The 14055-nt window shown below is 33.8% G+C and overlaps 1 long non-coding RNA gene across 3 annotated transcripts; it reads left to right on the plus strand.

The window, feature by feature from the left end:
- Positions 1–2265: 2265 nt before the first annotated feature.
- On the plus strand, positions 2266–12836 carry LOC144344470 (uncharacterized). Of its 3 annotated transcripts, none has more exons than XR_014930047.1 (7): positions 2266–2363; positions 4808–4880; positions 6215–6248; positions 8185–8327; positions 10602–10634; positions 12250–12285; positions 12723–12836. It is a non-coding gene; the product is annotated as an uncharacterized LOC144344470 (long non-coding RNA). The 3 variants fall into 3 exon arrangements; XR_013419183.1 differs by having other exon boundaries at positions 8289–8327; XR_013419184.1 differs by lacking the exon at positions 10602–10634 and having other exon boundaries at positions 8289–8327.
- Positions 12837–14055: the final 1219 nt, after the last annotated feature.

Raw genomic sequence — 14055 nt, forward strand, 5'->3', positions numbered from 1 at the left:
TGGCATGCATTTGGCAGCAAAATAAAATAATGACAAATGCCAAAAATAATATAGATAGGCAAAAACAACGAATAATAACATTTTAAAACAAAAGCTTTATTAAACAGATGTGTCTTGACGTTCTGTTTAAAATTACTGAAACTGCTTGGCAGCATATGGTACGTCCTTGCACAAACATAAGCCAGTAACTGAAAATAACTTGTCATAGAGTTGTTAAAATTCATTTAGATTATACCAATAAAGACATAAATTGAGGGGTACATATATATACTTGTTCCTACCCGAGTGTCTTCCACACTAGAAGTAACATTTTGAATTCAAAAAACATCCAAGTTAATTTAATAAAGATCAATGCGATGTGGTCACATTTTGTACTGTTTTATGACGTCATTTCATATGGACATGCAGACTACAATAGTGCTTTTTAGATTCTCGATTATATTGGCTTATATCAATGGCAACATTGGGAACATCAAGCGTAACTTAGATACTAGACACTCGAAATTGCGATTATTTGGCAAAACGTGAAATATTTACCATGGTTAGAGCGAAGTTACAGGGCGGCAACACGTTGTGTTGGACCAAAATAACTGTTATACTTTTATTTTACTGTCAATGATCTCGACGTATCTGATTTGAAAATAAACTGTTATTAAATGAATGCAGTAGCTTTGATTGACCACCAACTGGCGACTATTTGACAAAAAACGTATTGAGTGCATGATATAGTTTGTGTAAGTCAATGAATACTATTCCTATCGTGACACTCTTGTTTTCTGTCTGGGAATATTTGTTTTACAATTAGTTTACCCCTAGTCCACCCTACATATGCACGTACATATTTATTTACGGCAGCTTTTTATTGGTTTACATTAGAAGAAACCGTGAAACGAGTGGTTTGCGAATCAAAGTAATACGTTTCTATGAATTCTAGTATACCATATTTGCTTTTGTGAATGGCTGGAAATGAAGTGGATATCTATATCAAAATAATTGTTGATGTTTCTCATAACTTCAAATAACATATGTATGACCTGGAAATAAAGCAAAGAGATTAATAGAAGTGAATATTGTTGAAACAAATCGGCAAATATATTAATGTTAAAAAGTAAGTACATGGTAAAGGATTTGTCTTGGTAACCAAATGCTAAATTTATCATTTATTGTGTTTTTGATGATTTTTTCTTTCCAATTTGTACAGAAGTTATTAAGGCGAAGGATGTGTTGTAAGATTCCTTTCCTAGGTGAATGATCGAGGCATGGGTGTTACAAACATTGACGCAAAACTTGTCTTTATCACTGACTAAAGATAAAGAACTCGGAATAAACGTGTGCCATTTTTTTGTCTCAAAAACCATGCAACAATATTTTGATCATTTCATTTTCTGTTTAGGATCATGTTCAGCCTATGAGTATAGTATCACATAACTTGTATACCATGGAGTTCATATATCTTTCTCTAACTGACTATATGTAGTGTTATATGCGATATAAGCGGTTACGGTCTTGATGTGAAGATAATGTGAATACAAGTTTTCTTTTACTCGTTCCATGTGGAGTTATCTATTGGCCCTGTCGTTTTAACATTTATTATTGCTTTGGCATACAAGAAGATTACTTATTTTGACATATCGGCTTTCTTTTCCGTTAAGGAAAACAAGTGGCCTTATAACATAACTCGACTGGTCTGTTATTTGGTTTTACTTTAATTGCACATGGCATGCATTTTCTAGAATTTATTCAATCTTTCCTTATGTTGCCCGTAATATCGATGCTAAATAAACATTGTTTTCAACTGATCTATTGGTCGCAATTTTATTTGTTAAACTCACGCTGTTATACTAAATTTATATGACATTGATATTCACGAATATCACGTTCGAAAATTTCATTTTTGTCATGTCAGTAACAATAAATTACATTGGTATAATTGGTCAATTTACGTGAATATCGATGTCTAAATATGCTAATTTGCTGATTCATACGATTATGTAGTTTCTGTAATTCTGTAAAACAAATCTTGTTTTCGGGAATATTAAATTAATGATGGAAAATTGACTAACTATTAAAAGATATATATGTATCATGTCCTTATATGGTTGTATGGTAATTGGTACTGCATTTAACGTAACAAATTACACACAATTTATTATCACGAAAGAGAAACATTACATAGCAGACGATAAAAAATCATAAACACATTTTCATCTGTACACCCCCGTAATCTGTTTGCTACTGGTATATGCCATACACAAATAGCGAGTTTTAAGTGCCCCCTAACCAGTCGGTCATACAGTCTTCTGATACAGTCTAACTGATCACTGAAGAAAAGGTATTCTCTACAATTCGATACAGACTGACCTGTAAGTTTCTTATTTTTAACATTCACACAGTTCTCCAGATCAATATGCCTTTGCTACTCAGAAACAATCATACTTACTAACATGATTTTAGACCACTGTATTTCAGAGAAGAGGCTAATTTTTAATCTTGCAGTAAAAACATTATTTTGTACATGCAGATCTTTCACTATCAATCATGTTGTCAGGTCGTAGTCGTAAAAAGTGTGCATGATATAAAGACGTTCACACATAATATAATGATATTCACACATCCTGTAAAGAAGTTTACTCAATATAATATTAAACACACAAAGGCGAATATCATTGTGTTTAAGGTAGAGATGCAGTTTACCTGACAGGTATTTTAATTAGTTAATTAGGAAACCAAGATGACCTTCCTTGTCCACAAAACTATATATTTTCGGAAAGCTTATTAAAAAAAATTAAAAATGTTGTTATTGTTTTTTATGGACACTGTAGTTTGAAATATGCACAAAATGAGCTTTTTTGGTCAAAAGTGATTTAAAAAAATTAGCTTCTAAACGAAAGTGCCGTCTTGAAAACTGTCTACCTGTTGTCAATTTTGCAGGGCAGCAGCTCAAATTTCACTACTTCAAGTTTATGCATTAATTAACACCCAGGCTAGTTGTCTGTACAATTGTTGTAACACTGTTCAGCCAAAAACAATGCTCCGACGGCGTTTTGAAGATAAACACATTGTCAATCATTTGTGAAATTTCAAAACAAAAGGTCGAAGCGTCTAGGAGCTATTTTTTGTTAAAGTTCTGGGATGTGCACTAAAAAGAAGCTGAGATAATTGCTAATTTGCATAACAATTCACTCAGTAAGAAGTTTGCTAATGTAACAGTTCCAAATTTAAATATATTATCGTTTCGTTAAAAGTTGAATACAGTGCATATTATGGAGATCCCGTCATTTCTTTTTTTCAACATGTTTCTTTTTTACTATTGTGTACAGCCTTGCTAAATCTTGCTAAGCATTCAAAAGAGAGAATGTTTGCACCTGTTATCTCTATTTTAAAATCGTTTTTTGAGTATGTTCCACTATTCACCATTCTACAAAATTTTAACAGTCTTTATCCAAGACTGTTTAGATAATAAAAAGCAAAAAAAAAAAAAAAATTCACTCCCAAGTGCCCAAAAACCTGCATCTCTACTTTAAGTTACACTATAATTACAGAGTAGTCCATTGATGTTGACAATTCCTTGTCCTGGTATGTCACTCTGTACACACAATTTGAATTGTCTAGTTGTTATGTGCAATCGTTTCCTGTAATTCTTGTTTGAATAATAATTCAATGATGAAACATTGGCTAACTTTCAAAAGATATAATTGTATGCACTTGCATCTAAAATAACACACAATTTATTACCATGAAAAAAAGAAACATTATATTACATAGCAGACGAGAAATATATTATGCACACATTTTGTTTTTAAACCCACGTAATCCATATGTTATTGGTATACGCCATACAAAAATATAGAGTTGACTCCCTAGCCCGTCCGATATATAGTGGAGACATAGATATATTTGTAAAACTGGAACTCTTCGTGGAAAATTGGAGCTTCAACGCTGCTTTATTCGATCAAATACTAACGCAGTATTACTGACATCTAACAATATGTACTTCGTAGCTGGGAGTCAATTCTAGTAGTATATAAACTGGAAAAGATCAAACACTAGTCCGCCATCTTTGTGCATACAGGGTGCATACCCCTGTAGCACAAAGATGGCGGACTGGTGTGTGTACAAATTATTGCAAATTACCTGCATTTTGTCCAGCACCTTTCAGTTTTAAATACCAACCACCACTTTTATCTGTTGTACACTGCTTTAACCTTTTCACCACCAGCTCCCTCTTTTCATCATAAACAAGTCCCGTATAGTATGCACTTTTCATAAAAGGATTGGAACGAAAATAGCCAATTATTTTTTTAGTAAAATCGGAAAATTTACTCAAATTTTGTCTCCAAAATTAGGGTTCCTTTCCAGAAATATTGAAGAATATAAGATAAAATGCAGAACAATTAGGCGAGAAAATCCGGTGACGAAAGGATTAATCCAGCTACATCTACGAATTTAACGCACTGTGCAACTATTGCATGTTCACTATCCACAACGTGTATCCCTCATCTATCAATTGTATTCAATGGGCAAAACCTCTATCCGATACCCATCACTGATATCTGCCACCTTTTCCAAACGTTTAAATTCATTCAGTTTATAATTTGAACCTGTAACGTCACCACTGTCTGTAACTGTGTGTTTGTTAGTGTTATAGAAAAAATATATGCTGTTCAGCAACTTGAATTATTGTGCAGAAGTTAAATGTGGTCTTCACTGAGAAACATATGTTTCAATATAAATGTCAACAAACCTGAGTCTAGTCCTAAACAATTTGTGTACTTCAGCTGCTTATTATTTTAATGTTTTCATGCAGGAATATGACATGCTATAAGGCAATGCTGGTTCTATGTGTTGTGTTTTCTCTCGTCGTACGTATGGAATGTCAGGTAATTTTTTTATATACGTAATACATCTATGTAGAAATCATTACGACATATCCAATATATACAATGCAACATATCCAACCGCATCATACAATGATAATGACACCTTGAATTTGTATTAGCAACATAGCAATCTAATCCATTATCAAACTATTTACTAGCCACACGACCTTGAATGGTTTGAATACCTCTCATCAAGTTAACAAATTAATGCTTGTAATATATCAATGGAAGAAACAAAAAGCGCTTATCATGCCAAATAAAACATGGTATCTCGACGACATACTTCCAGTGTAATAGTGTTGATACAGCTTATGGTATGGTATGACTCTGTGTCTCGATTCCAATAGGTTGGTCATCGATGGCTTATACACTCACATACACACCACATAAAGTAGAGCATAATATGTCATTTAGACACACTGGCATTATTCATTGTTTAGGTTCACATAAAAAACACAGTAATCATTGTTACTATCAGTGTTGGACATTCATCAAACTTAGTTAATAGTAAAATGGGCAGATAATTGTTCAATTTAAAGTCGTGGTTCTAACTAAGCATAACTCAACTGCATACCACCATTACTAAAAATGTAAAAAACTTCTTAGTTATCCTTAGATCTATACTCAAATATGATTAAAATTAGCGGATTTCTACTGGTTGCTTTGACAACAAACTCTTTCCTGCGTACGAGGTATATATTTTCCAGCATTTGGAAGTTTGTGAGATTTAAAAACAAAACAAAAACAAACAACAACTTGTTACCCTGTGAGGGGGTACTCATAGAGGTACACGATGTACTTATTACCTGGGTTACTTTTTCATGAATACTGGAATATTAAAAACGTGTCTTTTTCTACCCTGACGTTGTACCAAAAATGTTAGTTTAAACAATTTCGAGCCGATGTTAATCAAAGATTTAATTTCCTAGAGATGTTTTGCCAGAAATAGCGAAGTTTTTTTAATCTATCACATATTCTATCACAGATGTTTGCCGGTGATATGTCACTTCTCTGGCGTGGATGTCAGGTTTCTAACAAAAGCCGTGTGATTACTGGGTTATATGTTGTTTTTACTGAATTGTTCTTTGTGGACTGATGAAATTATTTTAAAGTTCACAAATCAGACGAAGATATCAAATAGTTAACGTAACGTAACCAGTGAGCAGATTAGTTAAACAAGTTCTGAATTAAGCTGTGATTTTAAGGAAGCACATTACATATATTGCATATTGTAGCATTGTGGGATATGTCAGTTGCGATTTTCTTCTATTCAAAACATATTTTACAATGTATCTGTAATAATGTACCCATTTTTTTCCCCTTGAATTCTACAGGGTTTGCGAGAACATCGAATTATGGTTGATGAAGGTTAGTATTCATATAACCATCATTATATTCAGTTCTTATTATAGCTCTGTGGTAAATTACATAATTCTGAATTACATTTTTCTTAGGATGTAAAAGTTCATACTCGTAAGGGCAGCATATATTGCACAATGATTGTATTAATCATACATAGAACTGATATCCGCATGTGTCATTTCTCTTCATATGGAAATATTAAAACATTCTCTTTGGTCACTATTTTGTTTTGTTCAAAATGTCGAAACTACTATCATCGAAGAGAACTCGACAAGTGGATCACAAAAAGTTTTTGGTGATAAAACATACATTTCATATTAAAATGTAAGCTTCTGCACTGAAGACATGTTGTGGTACTTCCGGGTTAATAATTGCTCGAGAATTGGGTTGAATATTTATCACCTAATTTGCATAATGATTAAACAATTTTCGGCTTTTCTACTGATATATCAAATATAAATCATCACATTCCAATTAAACTTGGTGCATAGAAGATCTGGTACAATGCAAAGACCTCAATATTTTGGCTATAAAATCTGTGATGATTAATTACTTGTTTTGCATAATAATTTATCTCCAGTACTTATATTATTTCATTCAATCTTGCTACATATTTATAATATAAGACAACTTGAATGCGACGATCTAATTATGTTTTGGTTTATTTAATTTAGTTTCCAGCTTTCTACCAGTGTTTTAAAAATAATCATCACATTATAATGGAAATGAGTACATATATGCGCAGGAACAATGCACATACCTAATTAGTTTTGGGTTGTAATATATTTTGGAAGTCTTGATATATACCTTCCTGGGAACAATGCTAAATACCTGGTGTGTTAAAGACCGACATGGTCTATGAACAGGCGCGGGCGGAAGCTATTATTAAAATGAAGTCATCCTCACCCACAGCAAAAACGGTGAATGAAAGCTCCACAAAAAACACGAGAAACAGTGATTTATTGCATTATATTTTCTATTGTTCGAAAGTGAGTGGGCAACGAATGCCCAAAATTAAAATAGAAGTCAATTTGACAGCTACCCAATTTCCTTTTTGCGGAAAAAACAAGAAAAAATATGATCACTGGCAATGATAGCAACACGTGAATATGGGACGCGAAACAAACCATTTCCCGTACGATAGTTCTGATTTTTTTCCGCGTTTATTGCTGTTTTGTTGTGAAAAGTCCACAAGATCGCTATAGTTTGTATTCATTCACTGTATAGTTCATGTGCTAACGGCGCTTTGACAAAAATCTCTGAGTGTCAAGATACTTTGGAAAAAGGTCAAAATGCTAACTTTCGGTTCAATTCTAATTCAAGATGGCAACCAAACAAGTTGAGCAATCACAGTTTAATTTATTATTGTGAAAAACTTGAATAATTGTTGTTGTATAAAGTTATTGTGATTAATAAAAACCACCGCCTTTTGAACCCAATACTTGATGCATCTTTTCAATTTAATTGCATTATCAGCGATGAACAATTGAACAACGTTACAAATATTATATTTACCATGCATAGTATCAATGATGATTTGTATACGGAAAATACAAAATACTGCATGGTATCGCCATAGTTTGAGAAAAGGTTTTGTTACATAACACAATATATATCATGCCATTTTTATTGGGCTATTCTGTAATTACTTGAACCAAACACCCCGCCTCACAGAGAGGGGAATGAAGGGTTATGATACGACAATCCAAAGACATCGCATTGTATGCAATATACTACTTGTTGCTTTACGTGGTTTATCAAAATCACAGGGTAATCGGTACGCTAGCACAGATTTTCTTTCCAACATTTAACGTTATGCTGTGGGTGACATTTATTTTGGAACATACACTATAGTTTTTGTAACAACTAGCTTTGTAAAAGCGTACACTGATTAGGATAATATCGAACTCGTGATATAGTGCATTTTTTATTTAATTTGCAGTGTAAAATTCGACTATTTAATGCTGTCCAATGATACTGCGAGTAATTAAAATACACCGGCTATCCAACATAGTACTCATATATTATTTTCAATTGCATTGGCAGCGAAGGATTTTTGGTTTTGGTACGAAGAACGTGATGAAGGTAAGTTAGTTGTAGAGTAAGTAAGTTGAAATAACCACTGACATGCGAGCTATTAAATAGATATCCAGGAAATATCCAGTTCGGTACTTATACTGTATGTTTCAATGGTTAAATAACAAAAATTATTTTTTTGTTTGCCTTGACGAGATTAGAATGTAATAAATATGTCTCAAATGTATAATACTGTCTGCAAGTCACACCAATATGCACATGCATACCAATACCAAAATGATTGTACATGAAAAATACATAAAACGTACGGTATTACCACATACTATACTGTACACCTGCATGCTAAATTGTGTAGTGGCAGTTAAGAACAAAATGTATATATGAATAAAAGATCCATATATAAAAGCTAGTGAAATGTGTTGTTGATATACCCAGGCAATGAACAATTTCGGTATAATATCATTTTCTAATTCTGTTTAATTCATAATATCTAAGCTCGCTGACAATGTTCAGCTCCAGTAATCCTGAGTGCATGTATTTATTTGTATATAATATGGCCCTTCATCGGGGTGTAGTTATGGATGTACACATATGGGTGTATGTATAACTGTTGTATATATGAATGCTACCACATGATTTCACACGCAAGCGAGCATGGATGTATTACAACCTACAACACGGTATTCAAACAAGCGATCACGGCAAGTTTCTCGCCGTAACAGGCAGTCACACAAGCTACCACGTCTTTCAAAATGGCGCGTAGTACATATATCACATATATAGCATTCATTTGTATATGCATGTATTACTATAATTACTGCTAAACGCATATTACGCATATACTGGATTCCAACGGTAAAGACACGCAATAACCAACTAAGGTGAAGAAGATGGTTTTACAGAAAACGGCGCTTAACTTGGTATTGGTGTTGCAGTAGAAGCTGCAGATACTGAAAAGATAGCTGATACTTTCAATAAATCACTTGATTTAACCCCGGAAAACACAGAAGTAGCCCATAGGGTGCTAATACAACAAAGTAAAAAATACTGATTAAAGTATATACATAATATTAAAATAGATTACATCATAAACATTCTTCCTGTTAAAATGAATCTGATTACTATAGTTCTGGATGTAGGTGATAATCAATGATTCCCTGGCATCATTCAGACCGTCGTGGTCATTGTCGCTATTGTGCTAAATGTGTCTAATTTAGTGTGTCTAATTGGGAAGGTAATGGAAGTATTTGAAAATTATCGTCAATACAGAATTGTTAATCCGGGCTGTTAACTTTTTGGCATACATAGTGAAATTTAAAACTGCTCCGTTAGGCAGGCACACAGAAATAAGAACCACCATGATTGATGCACTTGTTTTGATCGTTGGAATGAACAATCCCAGCCAAAAAGAATACATAGTTCACTGATGTATTCAAATTAAGTCAGCTGTCTGGTGTATTATACAGCATTAAAATAGTCCCGTGACTATCCTGTTTAATAATGGCGGGACAGCCACTATGTTGTATTGGGTACTGATATCTGCCATTGTATGCAACCAATTGTGATTTCATTGTTCCTCGGTTTAAATATGGGGATTGTTTCACTATAAAATGGTTCCACAGAGATTTCGGCAGGGGCTGTTACATATGTGACATCAAAACTAGTCATCTCAAAATGGTTACATATTGTTTACTGATGTATTGAAATTAATTCAGCTGTGCATCATGCAGCATTGAAATAGTCCTTCGACTTTCCTGTTTAATAATGCTCCTGGGTTTGAATATGTGCATTGATTTCTGATTTCTGTTCACTATAAAATGGTTCCACAGAGATTTCGGTATGAGCTGTTACACATGGTTCTTTATTGTTAAACTTCTGGTTTATCAAATCATTTTGGAATTGACTTTAGGAATCTGTGTCTGTTTGTTATGTATATAGTGTAGCACTGTCATACTGAACAAGGGTTCATTAGAATAACCGCAGTAATATGTTTGTATACATGATTCCCGTGTAGTAAAGGCGTTGTGTGTTGGCTTGCAGTAACAATCTAGTACGAGTACATTGAATACGTCAGATGAGAATCCCGTGACGTAAGATTAATTAGAATGACCCGAATTTCAGTCTCAATGGAGAGAAGAATTTGAATTATTATTGCCCTTTTGCAATATACAATGCTGACTGCATTGAACATAATTTTGTCTTCCAGAACTGACATATTCTACATAGGTCATCTGGTACACATTAATGTGTTTGTATACATGTTTGTATACACCATCTTTCTAATCTAATATTCTTTTCCTTATTTTTCAATTGTATCGGCAGAGAGGGAATTTCGGGACAAAAAACGCGAAGAAGGTAACAAGTTAACCCAACAACACTGTGTATATTATATCAAACATACAAGATGTAAATTGGGATTCATAAGTGGCAAATACAAACACATTATAATGACAAACAATAAACAAGCACACTAAATATATGATTATATTAACCTCAAGACGCACTTAATGTGAGGTGTATTATAAAGAGCGAGAACATCCAACTGTTTGTATGTTACCGCCATCTGTCCAATCGATTTCATATAAATTGAAAAGCATTTCGATCTGTGGTACATCCTGGCCATTTCACAATGTAATCTCATTCTTACAATAAAAAATTAGTATATTAGTCTTATTTTTGATTCGCTGTTAACATAACTCTGTACTATGGTATTGGTGATATATGCATTGGGTGCCATAGGATGGTCCTTGATGGCCAACCAACCTACTCAAATATGTATTTTGCATTGCACGAGTGCAAAATAAGTTATTAGGAAATTAGAATATTAAGATATTAGTACCAGCTGTTTTATACGCATGCGCATTGGCCGATCCTGTCAAATCTCGTCATCTGTTTTGGGGCGTATCTGGTCGATGTGAAATTGCTTCAGCCATTAGGTAACGGAATTAACTGGTGTCTGTGTGAAAACCGTTGTAAATTGGCGGTGAAATGAATTTGCGCGGTTTTTGTGCTGCCATTTTCCGAATGATTCGGAGCAGCAATGGAAGCCGACCATTTAATTGATAAAAATCTTGTCCAGAATATGATTTTAAATGGCCGAACTTATAGAGAAATCAGTCTCGTATTGGAAAGCATGTTTCCGGGAAGGAGAGGTATCGAGGTGGCGTGGCGTGGTGAGTAGATTTCCTCCCAGGACGCCGAGTTGGCCGTCGGTACCGAGAGGTCCTTAGTAATTAATGATTCCACGTATTTATTTGGCCGTTATTTGGCAGACGTAAGATGCCATAATGTTAATTGACGGAAATTTAAACATACTGATAATGAATTAAAAATTTGCAAAAAAATACTAAATTTGTTATCCCATGGAAATAATTGAAATCAAAATAGTTGGCAATATTTTAAGTTTTGCGGCGCATGCACACGATTGAAATATCATATAAAATTGGCCTAATGTACTAATGAATGGCCACGATGTACTACGGATCTATTTTTAAGACAATTGATGGTGTTCACCCAGGGACGCCGCACAAACGATTTTACTGCGACATAATCACAGATGCGAAAGTTTATAGTGGAGGCTTGATTCACATATCGTTAAAATTCAAAAATCATGGAGACCACGCCACGATATAACGCATTTTTCTTATAGAGTTGGGGGAAATAAAGATAATTTTGAAGCAAAACTAGCATAGTACATTGTAAGCGTACAGTAAACGGCACGGGTACTATTGAGTGCATTTCCGGAGAACGCTCCTTGCCCGGAGAGGGGTACCGATATTGCGCATGTTTGATGGAACGTAATGTGGACTTGCAGTAGCTCGTCAACTGTGACAATTATTGACCACTCATATAATACTCGCATCAAACAAGACAAACAATACTTATAGAAAATATGGTCTTCATGAATAATTTACATATAAAAAAACACCTATTCAATTTAACATTTGCCTTATTTCTTTTCTAATTGTAGAGGCAGAGAGGCACGTATAGTTGTTTAAAGATTAAGGTAAACAAGCAAACAACATACATACATTAATACAAGCAAACAACATACATGACGCCAAACATGTTCCGTATATATAAATTCCAATATGATACATAGTTGATAAACGCCAGACACACTACCATATAACTATCCCAAGACTTAACCAACAGATTAAATCGGGTCATTAAGAATGATCAACTTAGTTATTCCTATTTTTACTTGAATGGTTGCTCTAAATGAGAATGTGTGCATAATGAAATTCTGAAATAGTCTAGTCATTCCTGTGCATAATTGTGTATCAACTTTTCAGTGACTATGTATTTCAAACGGTATATGGGTTAATAAAAAAAAAATATCCCACATAATATGAATCTGTAAAGGTTTATTTGTAGAAATGGTCTAATTCATGAAGATTGTTATATTATTCACATATATATATATTTTCTTATTTTGAACAGGACAAATTAAGGAGAAGATATCGCGATTTTGTCGTATTCCGCAGCCATGGAAACGTTATTACACTTGTACTGGATACAAAAATCATTAGAATAAAGTAGCGTAACCAATGGTAATATACAGTCTCTTGTATAATAATGTTAAAATGTCATTCAGTCGCTGCGCAGTAAACAATGCGTAAACAATGCATTCTACATGCGTGTTGTATGTCGCTATGGGTCCCATGCCGAACACGACGCGATGCGACGACTTGTAACCTGTTAAATAAATGTGACAAAAAACAAGGAAAGGTATTTTGCTCCTCTGGTTTCCGTCTTTGTCGAATATTGGTTCTGACATATCAAAACTATAATGGTTATCTTTTCTTATTTTTCCGGATCTAAATCATCCTTGGCACTAAATTAAATATACGTAATTGAAACACTTTGAGTCAGAGTGTAATTTACAAGATTGATTCAAAATGTGGATATGTAAACCCAGACTGTTAAGTCAGTGTTTCGTACTTGTACTTATACCACAAAAAAAAAATGTCAGCACCATCATATTGATTTCAAGCTCATTGAATTTTGAGAAAACAATAATCGCTAATGAGAATAATTTAATAAATTGAATTAATGAGACATAGTTTGCTGGTTCTTGTAATCGAGTTCGTGCAAGCATACCTGATGGAATGGTAATTCCACGTGTTCAGTCAGTCCATAATTCTAGTTGTGAACATCGATACAATGGCTGTTTATCCAGGTTATCTCTAACACTGACGAAGCGTTAAGCGTTCTTCTCTTCTGTTTGGCAAGCCTTAAACTTAAAACTATAAGACAAGCGGGACATTAATCTCGCGAAACAAGAACGCTGGCGTCTTGCATTTCCAGGTTATTTTTTTCAAATTCAAAAGTGTTTATTTTTATTCTGGAAGGTTTATATCCTGTAAAACAATATGGTAGAACTATATTAACAGCATACAGTTTATATACGTGGTGGGATTCTGAAAGTACAAACACAGGAGTAGAGAAGTCAATACAATTTTGGAGAGGTTTCATTACATTAGAGCATTACCACATGAATTGAAGGCAATATGTGAAAAGCGGCGAGCAAAGTTGAAAAATGTGTTTGGTAAGTCGAGATATTGCTCGGAAAATTGTTGAAAATTACTTTCAAAAAAATATTGTAAAATCTCACAAAAGTTTATTATTTTCAAGAATTGTCGCACAAGACAGTAAAAACTCCCAAAATTTGTATTAAAGTTCAATAAATAAAATACAAATGTCAAATTCGGGTGGCGAATTATTTTGGTGACACAGCCTCTTTTCACCGCAAATAGAAAAAAAAACAGAACTA

The sequence above is a fragment of the Saccoglossus kowalevskii genome, chromosome 1 (genome assembly GCF_978046115.1).
Source record: "Saccoglossus kowalevskii chromosome 1, keSacKowa6.1, whole genome shotgun sequence".
Lineage (NCBI taxonomy): Eukaryota > Metazoa > Hemichordata > Enteropneusta > Harrimaniidae > Saccoglossus > Saccoglossus kowalevskii.